At 35.1% G+C, this 12,884-nt stretch overlaps 1 pseudogene; it reads left to right on the top strand.

Moving 5' to 3' along the window:
* LOC123623382 overlaps nt 1–12,884 on the top strand; it is a 116,779-nt pseudogene that overhangs the window by 7,250 nt on the left and 96,645 nt on the right.

Below are 12,884 nucleotides of genomic sequence, written 5' to 3'. Positions count from 1 at the left end.
GAAAAAAAAGAGGACAAGAGTTGGAGAAGATGTAGAGAAACTGGAACCCTACATACTCTTAGTGAAAATGCAAAATGGTGTAGCCACTATGGAAAACAGTATGGAGTTTCCTCCAAAAATTAAAAATAGAACCACATGATCCAGCAATCTCAGTTTGGGATATTTATCCAAAAGAATGAAAATTAGGATCTGAATGAGAAATTAGGACTCCTATGTTCATAGCAGCATTATTCACAATAGCCAAGAAGTGAAAACAACTTAACGTCACAAACATATGAATGGATTTTTTAAAACGTGGGAGATATATATGTCTATATGGAGATATATAGATATGCATATGCATTGGGATCTTATTCAGCCTTGATAAAGGTGGAAATTCTGTGATATGTGACAACATGCGTGAACCTCGAGAGCATTATGCCAATGAAATAAGCCAGTCACAGAAAGACAAATATGGAATGATTCCACTTATATGAAGTATTTAAAATAGTCAAATTCATAGAATCAAAAAGTAGAATGGTGGTTTCCCGGAGCTGGGTGGAGGGAAAAATGGGGTATTACTAATCAATAGGCATAAAGTTTTAGTCAAGCAAGATGAATAAACTCTAGTGATCTGCCATACAACATTGTACCTATAGTCAAAAATACTGTATTTTATGCTTAAAAATTGGTTAAGAGGGTACATTTGGTGTTAATTGTTCATATCACAATAAAAAATGTACCATAGAGCAAATAAAAATATTGGCTAACACACTGAGATATTTGTGACTCTCTATATATATATACACACACAGTATATATAATATATATACACATATATATACACATACACACACAAAATGATTCCTGTGTTTTAAACGTTCTCCTACAAATCAAAAAGCAAAAGGATTTAAAGGCATGGAAAATATGCAAAAAAACATTACATAAGAGACAGCATGCATTACCAATAATTATATAAACATGGTTGACCTTATTAGTAATAACAATAATATTATATTTTATACCTACAAGATTGGCAAAAACAAAAAATAAAAACTATGACAATATTAGTAAAGATAAGAATGGGAAACAAAGGACATTCATAAGTTGTCCATCTTTAACATTTTAAACCATTTATTAAGCAATTTGCAATTATCCAGTAGGAGCAAAAATGCATGTGCCCTAAGAGCCCACAAGTCCATTCCTTAGCTCAAACACTGAAGAATCTCTTCTGTATGTGACACAGAAAACGTGTACAAGACCTTCATAGAGGCCCTGTTTGTAGGAAGAATAACAAAGAAATAATCTAAATGTACATCTACAGTAAAATTTTCAGATAAGTTGTGACATATTCATACAATGCAATACAATACCACAATACAAATGAATAAGCAACCTACAGCCATCAACATGGATAGGTTTCACAAATTTAATTTCAATGAAAAGAAGCCAAGTGGTAAAAACATGCATATATCATGATTTCTTTTATGTAAACTTCAACAAATATTTTACATATATTGCAAAAATAAAGAACATATTTCAGTTTGAATACTACATAAATGACCCGATAATTTTTTAAAAGGAAAGAAAGTGATTAACACAAAATGTTGCTGGTTTTCTCTGGCATGAAGGCAGCAGGGAGGAGCAAAGTGGGCACTATCAGTGAGGCTTTCTCTCTTGAAAGTGTTAAGGACATGGGTGTTTGTTTTTGTCATCATTCTTTGAAGCATGTAAACATGTTATATGCCTCTTTGAATGAATAATTCTTGTCTTATTAAGTAGTAAAAAAATAATTTGTTAAACGAATTTGAAAAAAAATTGTCATTCCTGTCTCTCTTCCCTGTCTTTTGTCTTCACCCCCAAACTCCCTTCTTTGTCAAACAATACATTCAAATCTTTTTTGGTCAACTAAAAGTTCTAATCCTGTCTAAAAATCCTAGAGTAAATATGAAGAATTTCTACATTCATTAGACCCTGATGATTTTTTTTTTGTTATTAATCATAGTTTCTTGCTCCTGGGCAGCTGCCCTCAGTCACCGACAGCAGGGGCAGGTTCCCCTTGGTGACCCCCCGTGGAAGAAGGGACACACAAGGCTGCAGTCCAGGCGCTCACACTTCCCACTAGACCTCAAGGGACGAGGTGGCCACCTGAGCGCAGGAGGGGGTGACCCGGGTGGACTGTGTAGCCTTGTGTGCGCCAAGGTGATTTAACACCCGATGGGGGGTTGGTGGGAGTGGGGGTGGGAAGCCGCGGGGCTGTCTGCCAACGGGAACAGAAGCTAAATAGCCAGAGCTTAAAACTGAAAATGGGAATAAAGGGTCATTTATGAGGAAATGAAACTAAATAAGTCACCTCTCACCTCTTCCAGCTTTTTTTCATAAGAGAGACCATATTAAATTTACATGCTGTCTTAGCTGTGATTGAACTGAATTCAATTACAAAGAGTTGAAAACAGACAATAGCAAAGAATTCATTCCTTTCAGGGCTCTCCCACTGTTCTCTCTTCTAACTATACGAAGGCTGCGTCCTCCTGCCTCCAGTACCAACAGTTTTTCTGTTCTGTGGTCAATGTGATTCGCAGGAACGTCTTTAGTAACAAACAAGAAGAGAGGGAGGTGGAAAACGTAACTTTTATATGAATCTAGGATTGGCTACGAGCTCCAGCATTTTCACAAGAGGGAATTTCATTTTGAAGAGGAAGAAGGAATAAAGAAAAGCTCTGCCACTTCCCAGAAAAGGCTCCATGAGAGCGTGTCAAGTGCGTGTCCTACAGAGTGGGTGCGGTGGACTGAACTGCTGTCAGCGAGGCCCGGGGAGGTGGCAAGTGTCGCTGCGGATGCGTTTGCGCCAGCCACGCTGGTGACTCCACTAGGAGCTCTCAGCCACCTAGCAAGTGCCTTTGTTTCATCATACTTAATAAAACAAAAACTTAACCTCGTGGGAATATTGGGGTGTCCGCTAAGTATTCTAGGACCTATAGTCATTCATGCTCCAAAAGAAGAGGAATTGGAGAACTTAAAGGAAATGTTTCACGAGCTGAATGATCCAGGTTTTGTGGTCTTTGCAACACTTGTGGTTATTGTGTCCTTAATATTAACCTTTGTGGTGGGACTTTGCCACGGACAGATAGACATTCCTGTGCACATAACAATTGACTCTGTAGTCGGAGCACTTTTAGTCTCTTGAGGTAAGGGCCTGGGCATTGCTATCAAGGAGCTGTCACCTGTGCTGGGACATCATCTGGCCTGGCTTCTGCTGCAGAGCTGCGTCCTCTGTGTGACCACACAGATTAATTACCTACATCGGGCCCTGAATATATTCGACACTTCCATAGTGACTCCAGTGATTAAGTGTTCTTCACAATATCAGCTTTCACTTGGAGTGCCAAGGTGTGCCTGTTGATATTGTCATTGGTGCTTTGAGTGGCATCTTTATAATCATTGTAGGGATATTTTTGTTGCATATATTTAAAAATCTCACCTTTAGTCTGGGAAGTCTGCCTCTGCCTTTTCTAAAAGATGAAATTGCAATGAATAACAACCTCTCTAATATGTATACATATTAGTAATGTTATTAAATTTTCTTAATAACGAAGAAAGCTTAACCCGTGGAATTGAACAACACACTGGTGAAAATATCTCCTGAAGAAATAGAAATCTGACAGCTCTTTAAGAAAAATGTAATTAAAAGGTTAACCTGTAAAAAGTACATAAGTGTGTCATTTTACTTTCATCCCATTGGCCATCCTATTAAGATCTGGTTTGATTTTGAATCTAATATGAGGTTGACAGCAAGTCTGAGTGGACTGGATGGGAAAGATCTGCCCTCAATGTTTGGGTGTTTTGAAGATCGTAGCAGAAGTAAAAATGCAGGCAAAAAAATACAAAAAAATTCCTCTGCCAAATTGTTCAATTGTGCATGATTTGTGCCCCTTCACACATAGTGCCATGCTTGCCTTCAAAAATGTCCTTTGAGCTGGGTGAAATGGTACGCACCTGTAGTCCTAGCTACTTGGGAGGCTGAGGCAGGAGGATCCCTTGAGCTCAGGAGTTCAAGGCTGTAGTGTGATGATTGTGCCTGTGAATAGCCACTGCACTCCAGCCTCCAGCCTGGACAACATAGTGAGACCCTCATCTATACAAAACAAACAAACAAAAAATAGGCAAACAAATAAACCATAAACTACAACAACAATAAAAAAAACACCCTTCATCAGAGAATAGGAAGAATTTGACAAGCTCAGAGACCTTCTGAACCAGACACTTGTTGATACAGAGGTTTCTCCCAGTGTTACAAAACATAGTAAATGGTGAACTATTCTCAGTTAGGGATTTGACTGTGGAAGATGATAGACTACTTGTATTTACCAGTAAATCTAACATAGAAAAACTAGTGCATGCTTCATTTTGGCTAATGGATGGCACTTTCAAAACTGTCCCCACTATTTTTGATCAACTATATACAATTTAAGTGCCTGTTGGATCTAAAAATGCTAGAACTTATCCGCTCTTTTATGTATAAATGACTGGAAAAAAGTGAAGCAATTTATAAGTGTTTATTTGAAGATTTGATGGACATTACAGAGGAAAATGAATTTCAACTGAATCCCCAAAACATAATGACAGACTTGGAATAGGTTTGACCAAGGCTTCTAAAAGTGAATTTCAAACCAGTCAGTAACTTCACTGGCTTGTTTAAGCATTTGCAGCTTTAACTCCTTAAAAGCGTCAATAAAATCCAAATTCAAAAGGTGAGAAAAAAAAGAAAACACTCCTGAAATTTCATCAGCTGGAAGAAATGGCAGTGCAGAAAAATGACACATTTTTAAACTGAAGTTTTTGTCGTTGCCCTATCGTGTGGCCAATCCACTTACCTGAATTTTCTGCCAAACGCATTGAGCTGAATGAAAAAAAAAAGAAAACAAACTTCATTGCTAACACCTCTCATGTACTACCTCCCTGCAATTGTACATAATCTATCCGTGTAATACGCTTTCTCGTGTCAAATTCTCTTTTTAGATTTTTTAGGTTTTTCTCTAAGTTTTTTTCCCCACTATTTTAAATGGTCAGAATTATTTTTTACAATTTGCTGGGCTATGTATTTCACCTTCAAATCATTTCCAGTACTAGAGTAATGAATTGTTAAAGACTTTTAGAACAGTGCTAATTCATTCTATACATTTTTTGCAAATTTGAGTCAATGAAAGTGCATTATGTCAGTGTTGACTTTGTGCGTATTATGAGTGTACATAAAAAGGTTGAAACATCTTCAATAAATGAAGAGATGTCCTTTTTGTAAATCTACACTTGTGAAAGATAAACTTTCTTGAAATCTCAGCTTTTTGGGTGATTGCCTATACAGTAATGACCCATCATAGCTTTCAATCTATGTCATCAAAAGACGTAGGTTGCCCGTCACAGTATTTCAGATGACAGCAGCAGTTATAAAGTTGGGTGCACACAATTACCAACCACAGTGATTTGCATTCATACATTTCACTTTTTGACCTACTTCTTTATGAATATGGTCCATCTGTTCATAACTGTTAACTCACATGGGACTGTCATTAGTATACCCAAGTGCTTATGCTTGCAAAAATATGTGTTAATATATTATTATTTCATATGTTATTGTGTAAAGTGGCCTATGAAGCATTTTATTGTATTTTTTATGTTTCTCAAATCCCCTTTTAAAAATGCAAATAAATGTCTTTTTAAGAATTGTTTTTTTATTTTTTCATAATTATATTTTCAAGGTTTTGATCTTTTGGAATAGTTATTTTCAGGATTTTAGACTATAGAGATTTTGATCTTACAGGATTTCAACATTCAGGATTGTGTCTTTCAGGACTGTGGCCCAAACCCAAATATTTGTTGACCAGTTCTGGCTTGAAGTAGTTTTCAGATGAGCAACATTTGATTAATTCAACTTTTTTGAGTTTATTCTTTCAGGCAGTGTGAGATTTTTCTGCCACTGAATTCACAAATCTGCCTCTCAATGACATCCTGACAAACTTTCCATCTCTGTAAATGTATGGACATTTTCTTACAAAACCACAATACCATATCACCTCTACCAAAGTTAATAATAAATGTTTGAACATTTTAAAAAACTACTCAAAAAAACTGATTACATGTAATGACAGATGAAAATAGGAACAAATTTGCCAGAAGAGTTGTAAATACCTCATGCCTCACAATTACTGGATAATAGTAATTTTATATTGAATAGTACTTGTTACCCATATGTCACTGTTTTTCTGTCCACTTTTCATTTTCACAATAAGAAAATTATTTATTTCCCTTTGGAGAGTAAAATCTATTTCTCTCAAATAGATATCAGAGTGTGTGCTATGGGGGTAAGGGAGAGGGTGGGGGCAGAAGAGAGAATGAGAATGTCACCGGATATGAGGCTATGCCAATTAGGATGATAAAGAGTTTTTTTTTGAATAGTTTGATTATTATTTTTGTATAGATCTTTGAAAAATTCAAATTATGTCAATGAGTAATAGAATACCATTTTTTCTCACATCGTATTTCAAGTTTTGTCTTTTGCCACTTATATGCTTGAAGGTCGTAGAATATTAAATGAAGAATATTAATATTAAATAAAGAATATTAAATGAAAATTAAAACTATTTTTCTGCAGATCATTTAGGCTAATGAAAATGCTGCCTGGATTAGTTTTGGAAGCACTGATAAATTGAAATTTGAAGTGCTTTATTACATTGTGATTTACAGCACACTCTTTCTACAGCCATTATTGCTCATGATTATTTACTTTGCCAGTGATAATGTTCTTGGATGAAAGATGTTTGATTATAATTCAAATACCTCTTCTTTCAAATTTATATACCTATCAAAATGCTTTAATAGTATCAGGGTTTTACATGAAGCAGACCCTTTTTCTGATTATTTTCAAATTTTTGTTTAAAAATGTTTAGGTAAATGCATTTAAATAATTTGTACCCATATCAAAACCTTGTAAGCATTTTTGTAACACTTTTGATTTATTTTTACACATACATGAAGTATTTTCAAAAAACTAACCAAAAAATGGAAACATTGAAAAAAATTTTTCAAATGACCTTTTTTTCTGAATTACAGTCAATTGTAGGCATCAGGCCCAAACTATTCATAAACTTTCTTTTTGTGATAAGTTTATTCCTATCTTCATCCATGTTCAGGCTCTCAGTGCATGTCTTATGGTGTTTTTTATAAGTAACTCAAGGCATTTTCTAATATGCTTTAGACTTTTTAAAAAGTGCCCTTTAGTTTTGTGAACCAATGTCTTTCAGCATGGTGCCTTCTTAATTAGAACACCAATCATCACATAAAATATCACCTTTCTTCTTCTCAGTGAAAGCCTGAATTATAGTCATTGCTTTTTGGCTGCTGCAGTTTAAATACTTGCTATTTCCACCGACAATTTCAAGACACTTTTGGAGAGCAAAGAATTGATTTTGCCACTGAATTTTCAACATGTTCTCAATCCCAAATGATTGTTCCTCCCATAGAAGATACTTAATTTTATGATTCTATCATTGAATTACTAATTGATTGCTAATTGATTCTTCATTCTTTTGCCAAATCATCTCTCACAAGGTTGAGTCTTCTTTATTATGGATTTAGGGTCAGTTCAGTTGAAATATTAATATGTAATATCTCATTTCTCAATACTCAAATGTTAATTCTAAGAAAGTCCTAAAAGTTGATCATAATGCTTGGTTTAATTCTTGAACCTCTGAATATTCAATTTATGATATTCCTCAGAAGACATGTTTAATGCTAAATATAAGAGATTTCATGATACATTTTTTATTCAGTCATAAAAAATATCCGTTTTGTTCTATGGCATTTTTTTTTAAAGAAAAGCTGGTGAATCTAACTTTTCCAAAAAGAGCATCAGTAAACCAGGCATACTGCCACTCTTAAAATAAACTACATAGACATGTGAGTACTTAAGTAAATTCTAACTTCTGGTCAGCAGGGCACAAAAATGTTGTACTTCAGTCATGTCCTGAAGATCAAATATTAAATAAAACACAGTTTGAGACGGCAGCTTGTAACAAAATATAAATAAAGCGGAACAAACCTTTCACTGGTGTAAAAACCAATGCAGTCACCTCTTGAGCAAACATTTGGGCAAAAGAGAAGTTTGTTCTGTCTGAAGAAATTGGCCTAATGCCTGAGCTAGCAGAGCAAGTCACTAAGGAATTGAATACTGCCTTTGGCTCACATATCAGGCGTTAAATAAGAAAAAAGAAACAGCTTAATCAACCTTAGCTGAACCCTTCTCTCAACACTAAAAAATTTCATCTATTAACTCTGTCCTCCTTGAACACCTTAAGGATATCCCCTGAGAGAAAGCTGCCTCCTGGGCCAAGGTTGAGTGCTAAAATACGGATGTGAGAGTGTTGATATGTGTGCTGAGAACTCAAATATTTCCTTATCTTTAGGGCCTTCTACCATCTTGCTTCATTCGCTTCTCCTTATACCCATTCATTTTACAATTTCGTGGCATCAACTATTAATATATCTTACATAGGTCATCTTGGGTGTCACCACAACACTGTCACTGTGATCCTACTATTGTTCCAAATACCCATGAATTTCAATCTACTTTGTCTACAAGTAGAAAGCAGGGGTGCTCAGAAGCAGTGGTAATGCCAGCAGGTGCCCTGAATTGTGTGTACGTAAAGTTTGAGTTTGGAGGCACAACGTGGCAATCAAATTAAAACTCAATTTTGGTTGGGGCAGGGAACAACCTCAGTCAGAATGTCACAAATCGATGCTATACGACAGCAGTAATCAAACTTCAAATCCTCAGTACTCCCATGCTATACAATTGATTTTTCCATGAATGGTCTTTTTGTTTGTTTGTTTGTTTATTTGTTTAACTCTACCTTTGCTGGTAGCATGATTTCATTGATCAAATGTTTTACTACTGAGAACTTCACCTAGTGCTTAGGGCTAATTGGAAAGTAGGGTAGAAAGTGCCAAGGAAGTTGTACCCATATTTGCAAATCTCCCTTTTCTTAGGGTAGAAGGGCTGGAGTTATTAGAGTTGAGTTCTTAGCCACATCCAGGGTAGATGAAGGTCCTCAGGTAACAGTTTCTGTTTCTGATTTAACTGCTCAATATTTTCATGAGGATTTTCTACCTCACGTATCCCTTTGGGCACCATTTTACAACTTTTCTTCATGCTCTCTATATAATATTTGTTTCCAATGAGTGTTGTAATAAATTACCACAATCTTTGTGGCTTAAAATGACACACACTTATTCTTTTATATTCTGGAAGTCAGAAATCTAAAATCATTTTTACTGGGCCTAGGGGAGAATCTTTCTTTACCGAGTCCAACTTTTAAGCTGCATTCCTGGGCTCATAGCCTCTTCCTCCACCTTCCTGAGCATCAAGATTCAGCATTGCAGCATCTTGCCTTAGTCTCAACATTGCCTTCATCTTCTGCAGTCAAAACCCTCTCTGCCTTTCTCTCTTTTTACCTTTATTAATTTTTATTTCATTGTGGTAAGTACATTTGACATAAGACCTACCTTCTTAATACATTTTTAAGTGTACAATATGGTTGTACACCAATGTTGTATACCAATCCTCCAGAAGATATTCATCTTAGTTGATTGAAACTGTTTGCCCACTGGTTAGTAACCTCTCATTTCCGCCTTCTCCTAGCCCCTCGCAACCACCATTTCACTTTTTCATTCTATGACTTTGACTGTTTTGCATACCACATATAAGTGGAATTATATAGTGTTTGTCTTTCAGTTATTGGTTTAATTCACTTAGCATAATGTCCTGAAGTTTCATCCATGTTGTCTTACTCAATATATTACTGAATTTTATACCTTTATGAGGTTGAATAATATTCCATTACACACACACACACACACACACACACACACCACACACACACACACACACACACACACATACACACTTTCTTTATACAGTCATCTGTCCATGGATATTTAGATTGTTTCCACATCTTGGCTATTGTAAGTCATGATGCTAGGAACATGGGAGTCCAGATATCTCTTTGAAATCCTGATTTCAATTCTTTTGGATAAATACCCAGAAGTGGGATTGCTGAATCATATGGTAGTTCTATTTTTAACTTTTAGAGAAACCTCCATTCTGTTTTCTATAGTAGTTACATCATTTTACACTCCCACCAATAGTGTATAAGGGTCTCAGTTTCTCCACATCATCTCCAACATTTGTTTTCCTTTTTTTTTTTTTGTGGTAATAGCCATCCTGACAGTTGTGAGGTGATATCTCATTATGATTTTGATTTGCATTTCTCTGATTTATTAGTGAAACTGAGCATTTTTTTCATAAACCATTACTATGTCTTCTTTAGAGAACTGTTCACTCAATTCCTTAGCCCATTTTAATTGGATTATTAGTTTTTAATTACTGAGTTGTAGGAGTTTGTTTAGATATTTTGGAGATTAACCTCTTATCAGATATATGGTTTGCAAATCTTTTCTTCCATTTTATAGGTTGCCTTTTCACTCTGTTGATTGTCTCCTTTGCTGTGCAGCAGCTTTTTAATTTGATGTAATCCCATTTGTCTATTTTTGCTTTCGTTGTCTGAGCTATTGGTGTCATAGCCACGGAATCATTGCCAAGGCCAATGTCATGATGTTTTTCCTCTATGTTTGCTTCGAGGAGTTTTACAATTTCAGGTATTATATTTACGTCATTAATTTATAACGTGCCAATTATAAATTTAAAAATTAATGTAAAAAATAAAAGAAAATGCCTTGGGAAATGAACACAGTTATAGAAAGCAAACATCAAGTAAAGGTGTCCTTAGCAAGTTAATGAATGTATGAATAAATAAATAGAAACCACATGAGAGAAAAAAAGATGAATTTGGCTATTCCTGGTCTTTTGTAGGTTGATATAAATTTTAGAATTGTTTTTTTTCTATTTCTGTAAAAAATATCATTGGGATTTTGATGGGGATTGCATTGAATTTATAGGTAATTTTGGGAAATGTCGACATTTTAACAATATTAAGCCTTCCAATCAATGAACACAGGATGCCTTCCCATTTTCTTATGTTTTCCTTAATTTCTCTCATCAATGTTAGTTTTCAGTATACAAGTCTTTTACCTCCTTGGTTAAGTTTATTCCTAAGTGTTTTATTCTTTTTGGTGCTACTATAAATGGAATTGTTTCTCTAGTTCCTTTTCAGATAGTTTGTTCTTTGTGTGCTCTGATTTTTGTATGTTGATTTTGTATTTTGCACTTTTACTTAATTCCTTTATTAGGTTTAACAGTTTTTTAATGGAGTTTTTAGGGTTTTCTCTATGTGAGATCATGTCATCTGGAAACAGAGACAATTTTACTTTTTCCTTTCCAATTCTATTGCCTTTTATTCTCCTTACTTACCTGCTCTGGCTAAGACTTGTAGTATGTTGAATAGAAGAGGCAACAGTAGCCATTCTTGTCTTGTTCTTGCTCTTGGAGAAAAGCTTTCAGTTTTTTACCAGGATTTGATGTTGCCTATGGGCTTCTCATGTTTGCCCTTTATTATGTTGAGTTATTTTCCTTCTATTCCTAGTCTGTTGAGAGTTTTTATTATGAAAGTGTGTTAAATTTTGTCAAAGATTTTTTCTACATCTATTGAGATGATTGTGATGTTTTATCCTTTAATCTGTTACTGTAGTGTATCACATTAATTGATTTTTATATGTTGAATCATCCTTGCATCCCAGGGACAATCCTACTTGGTCGTAGTGTACGATCCTTTTGATGTACTGTTGAATTTAGTTTGCAAGTATTTTGTTGAGGATTTTCACATGCACAGTAATACCCCCTTATCTGAGGTTTTACTTTTCAACATTTCATTCACCCCTGTCAACCATAGTCCAAAGGTATTAAACATAAATTCCAGAAATAAACAATTCATAAGTTTTAAATTATGGGCCATTATAAATATTGTGATGAAACCTCATGCTGATCTGCTCCATTTCACCTGGGATGTGAATTGTCTGTTTTCCACACTATATATGCTACCTGACCATTAGTTACTGACATTATCCACTCCTGACAATCAAACATCACCATCATCATGGCTCAAGGATCCAGGATCACCCAAAGCAGATGATCCTCCTTTTGACATATTGTCAGAAAGTCGAAAGTAGACAAATATTATGTCACAATGCCTAAGTCATTCACCTTACTTCATCTCATCACATAGGCATTTTATCATCTCACATCCTCACAGAAGAATGGGGAGTACAGTACAATAAGATATTTTGAGAGAGAGAGAGAGAGACCCCATTCATAACTTTTATTACAGTATATTATTATAATTCTTCTATTTTATTATTAGTTGTTGCTACTCTCTTACTGTGTATTTTATAAATTAAACTTTATCATAGGTATGTAGGCATAGGAAAAAACAGAGTATATACAGGGTTCAGTACTATCCACAGTTTCCATCATCCACTGGGGGTTTTGGAAGCTATGCCTTGTGGATAAGGGGGGACTACTGTATATTCATCAGGGATATCAGCCTACAGTTTTGTTTTCTTGTGGTATTTTTTTTTTGGATTTAGTATTAGGGTAATGTTGGCTTCACAAAATGATTTTAGAAGTGTTCCCTTCTCTTCAATTTTTGAAAGAGTTTGAGAAGGCTCAGCATTAGTTATGGTTTAAATGTTTGGCGGAATTCACCACTGAAGCCATCTGATCCTGGGCTTTTCTTTTTTGGAAGGGTTTTGATTTCTTGAAAGTGATAAAAATCTAATTAGAGTTTACTAAATAAAAAATGGAATTGATTATAAACAGATGGGAAATGGCTAATATCCAAAACCCTGGGAGACAGCTGAAAACTATTAGAATCAGAGGGGTGAGCAATGTCAGAGCC

Source organism: Lemur catta, chromosome 18, assembly GCF_020740605.2.
Source record: "Lemur catta isolate mLemCat1 chromosome 18, mLemCat1.pri, whole genome shotgun sequence".
Classification (NCBI taxonomy): domain Eukaryota; kingdom Metazoa; phylum Chordata; class Mammalia; order Primates; family Lemuridae; genus Lemur; species Lemur catta.
This window is presented reverse-complemented; position numbering and strand designations above follow the sequence as displayed.